The 4,386-nt window shown below is 38.5% G+C and overlaps 1 pseudogene; it reads left to right on the top strand.

Moving 5' to 3' along the window:
- The first annotated feature begins 427 nt into the window (after positions 1–427).
- On the top strand, positions 428–1,035 carry LOC149045327 (uncharacterized; annotated as a pseudogene).
- The last annotated feature ends 3,351 nt before the right edge of the window (positions 1,036–4,386 follow it).

Genomic DNA, 4,386 nt, shown 5'->3' with positions numbered 1-4,386 from the left:
AAAGAAAACCAAACCTAAGTAATTCAGATTTAATCAAATTTTTAACAGACGACAATATTACTACGCATTACTTTCTTGTCATTATTAACATGCATCACTAAAGACAATTGATCGAGCAATAATTATTATTCATGCTAATGCCCAGTCAAAGCTTTGTCATCGTTTATTTCTCAACAAGATATTGTGGGTGAATATGAAGAGTGATTTTATCCAACCGGTGAAATCACGATGGTCGGTTGCCAAGGGTTTTTCCTTCCGCAACTCTGATGCGCGCTGGCGCAGAAATCGTCAGCGGCAGTTAGCATGAAAAGTAAAGGCTTATTCAAAAATGGCGGCTAATAATGACAGCGCGAGCACATCAAACAAACTCTGTTTATGGGCTTTCGGCACGGAGGATGAAACAGAGAGAGGAGACCGGTTTTGGAATACCAACTCCGTAGAGATGAAGTTCTCTAAGGAGAAAGAATGGTTGAGGAGGGTTCGTTTCAATTCGTTGGTCCCGTGTTGGAAGAACTCACAGGTAACAAGCTGGAGCTTGTAAGTCCCCTGGTGGATGGCTTCCTTAAGGACATCGGACTCTCTGTTAAAGCAAAGCTCGCTCGCTCTAGAATGACCGGTCTTATGGCGCCCATCAATCTCTTTATGCCATTTAAAATCTTTAAACATATCTGGGTTTTAGTAAAAGGCTACGGGGGAAGCGCGGACACAACCAAGAATGGCGAGGAGAATAACGCTAACTTTCCAAAGGCTCGACACTGCAAAAAAATTTGGTCTCCCGCGAGATTTAAAGGAGAGAATTTTCTCAAGAAGCGGCACTTTGAGAAAATCCCCGAGAATGGTCGCGTGCTTCAAAGTTATAGCGGCAAGTCAATTGTTGTTGTTACACAAACAACGCCGCTTCAAATGGTTTATTCAACAAAACAACAAAGGGTAGTAACCATATTTTGCGTGCAGTGCTATGATCGAGAAGGATTTGCAAAGGACTCAAATTTGCAAAAGCCATTGAATTTGAACATTATCTGGCTTGACAGTTAATTATCAGCAGGACTTGCTAATGTTTTGTTAAACCTTGTCACGAAACTTCATATATCAAAAGAATGACAACCCTGAATGTAATCTGAAACAAAGTTCTGAAGGAAACATGTTTTCAATACAAGCAGATATTTTAAAATTTAATCTTCGTATCTTGTAGACTGTAATACATTGGAGTAAATAAATAGAAGTATGGTTTTACCTAAACATAACAGCTGAAAGCTTTTTTATTATTTGACTAACAATGATGTCTGATTCATTTATGAAATTATCCTATCAGTATACAGAATTACTCCTTTTAGATACAAATTTCATTTATCTGTGTATACTTCATCTTACTCTTAAAACTATCAAGCTGCAAATTCTTGTGCCTTTTATTTAAGACAAATCCATTACTAAAACAAATGTATTGTGTCAACATAAGCAAAATGCTGGGTCATTAGTTATTGACCCTTTGACCCCTAACAGTGACTAGCATCTAATTTCTTGTTACAATATTAACCCCAAATTAAACATAAGGTCACAAGAATGAGGGAAATAATTATTAAATAATGAAGCTCTTGATTGTTAAGCAAATTCTCCTTGTCAACACCTCGTAAAATATATTGAGAACAGTTAGAGAATATTCATGCTGTTGTTAGCATGTTTAACAAATAGAGAAGCCTTGACTGTGCTCTGTTCTGTTATAAAGCATGCAGGAAGCGGCTAGAGCGCGAAAGAAGTGTAGGGAGAAACACGAGACGTAGTCGAGTGTTTCTCCCCACTTCTTGAGTGCTCTAGCCGCTTCCTAAGTGTCTCTAATACAGAATCTTGAAGTTAGATGTTCAGTGAACTTCAGCCGAATTATGGCTCATAAAAACACGCGAGTTTTTTCACATGACAAGGTATAAAACAAACTGTTCAAGGCGAGTGTTTTTTGAATGAACGACAGCCGAATTCACCGAAACATGAAGATCGCTCGGGACACGGCAAAACTCGGTTGCAGTGACTTTCCACTCAACGCATCGGAAAAGATATCAGAGCAAGCTCTTATTTTTTCACTCGAAGGGCGGCCGATATAGTTTCTGAGACTTGCTTTACTGTGATGACCGGAGATCGCCATGATGAGCGAACCGCGATGGACTTCAGCATGATCATATTCGCTCAGACACCGTCATGATTAGAATGAATTTTAACAGTTATGCCAGTTTGGTTATATTTTTCATCATTCCTGTTTTGTTCTGTTTTGTTTTTGAACACTGAACTTTAAATACTATATGAGTGTTAGCTGTGTTTGATTTTTATTTTCGTACGTAAGCCTGCAATCTAACTGAGCGTGAATTAATCTTTAAAACTCGGAATGTCTATTTTGTTTTTCCTTTGAGGATTTTCGTATCTGCTCGCGTTTTAATAACGTAAATTACGGCGCCTGGTATGTTTACAAACCTTTATTTGGTTCTTCTGTCGCTACTTGCCGGCTCGCTTGTTCCGAAACTTCACTTTCAATTATCGGGAAAAAAGCTAGAAAGAAGTCCCGGAAAAAGTCGAACATAGCACAATTTGGCGGGTGGCGTGACAGCTTTAGCTCAGCTTTATGCTCTAAACTCTCATAGAGCACGCTCTTTCAACCATGACAGCGCGTTATATCCGAACTTTATTATAAAAAGGGTTATGTGGTCAAACCTTTAAGTACGAAAATTCCATAAATTCATTAGAGCAGAAACCCTGCCTCTAAAATGCAAGTCAGTAAAAAAATAATGGGTTTATAAAGTTTTATATGTAATATATCAGTGCACACCAAGTGATAACAGTGACAACAGTACTTTTGCATTTGGACATGTTTAACCTCTCTGACAAACAGCTAATTTAAAAAATTTTGCACCAATTTAAATATATTTTTCTAATTAAATAGGTATATTACTCACATTACTGGTACACAAAATTTGTTGAGAGCCTAGTTATCATTCTCATAACAAGTATGCCTTATTGTGCACCGACTTGACCAAGAAAAATAACTTTCAAATCAAATATTTTGGGAGATTTAAACTGTTGATTGAAAAACAATTCAACTACCCCTCCCCAGCCAATGCACCTTCAAGGCGCTTAACTAGAATTTCCTTAGTACCTGCAGTGCTTAATCCTCTACTATGTAAAGCTTCCTTTAAACTAGGTACTGTCATCAAAGTTGGCTTGATAGCTACACTTCTTACCACAGTGGCATTGCAGAACTTTAAATGAGACGACAATGATAGGTTATTAGCAAAGCGAGTATTGCACTGTTTACAGACAACAGGTTTTTTAGTGCACACAACACTGATTCTGTCAGACCTCTGCTGCTTGCACAAGTTACAACGTCAATACTGGACAAACAAACTTGACAACTGAGCAAATCGTTTTCTTTATTTCTACCACAATTACAAACATTTGATTGGTAACAGTGTGGTAGAGAACGTGATTGGTAGTGTGAGGTATAAGAAGAGGGCATTGGTTGATGTTCTGCGAGGTAAAATGAGCGAACATAATTACTTCGCATTACTTGCCACCATTTACCAGTGGCAGTACTTACATTTGACCGGTTAGTTAAGGTCAAATCTTCCTTCACTCCAAAAAGTTGGAAGTAGGGTTAAGTATGCATAAAAATATCTACTGGTCCAACAAAATTCGACCTCACTGCCAGTGGCTTCGAGCTCGTGTCAATATAAACAAGGAAGTCACAATCCACTGCTCATTTGTTTCTAGGGCAATATTCAAATGAATTTAAAGAAAAATTTTGTGTGCTTTTTCATGCACTATCACAATCAGCTATTAATACTTGCGTCTTGGTAGCTAACGTCCGCCCACGTTTGCTACAGATTGCGCATGTCAACGGTTTGTGCAAGTCAACAGAACGAACGTTGATATTATTTTTGAAAACTGGAGCCGAAGCGGAAAAAATTAGAACTAAAGATTACTGCGATGACCACAGACATCTGAATATATCTTAGAAGTAGCATGCTTTCTGAATAAGTGTGATGACCACAGTTAACACCTCGTTATTGGCTTCTGTTTGCAGTAAAGTGACTGGATGCAAGGGCGCGAGTTTCACAGGCCAATTGGAGAGCATAGTAAAATAAAAACTGGCGACAAATCGACCGTGGATTACTTGCAAAAAAAAAACAACAACAATAAAAATAATTCGGATCAAGGTCAGTGCCTGCGCAACTGTGCACCTACCCTTCCCTTAGCCAAAAAACATATTAGTTGACCGTTCTTGGGTCAGGGGAAGGGTATGTGCTCAGATATTGATCTTATAATTATTACCTTTTGAACGACGTCCCACACATCTTTGTTATCGGAGCTAAACAGCGTTCTGGCTGACTGAAGAAGGACCTGTGG

This window comes from Pocillopora damicornis, chromosome 5 (genome assembly GCF_964200805.1).
Source record: "Pocillopora damicornis chromosome 5, jaPocDami1.2, whole genome shotgun sequence".
In the NCBI taxonomy this organism is placed as follows: Eukaryota; Metazoa; Cnidaria; class Anthozoa; order Scleractinia; family Pocilloporidae; genus Pocillopora; species Pocillopora damicornis.
This window is presented reverse-complemented; position numbering and strand designations above follow the sequence as displayed.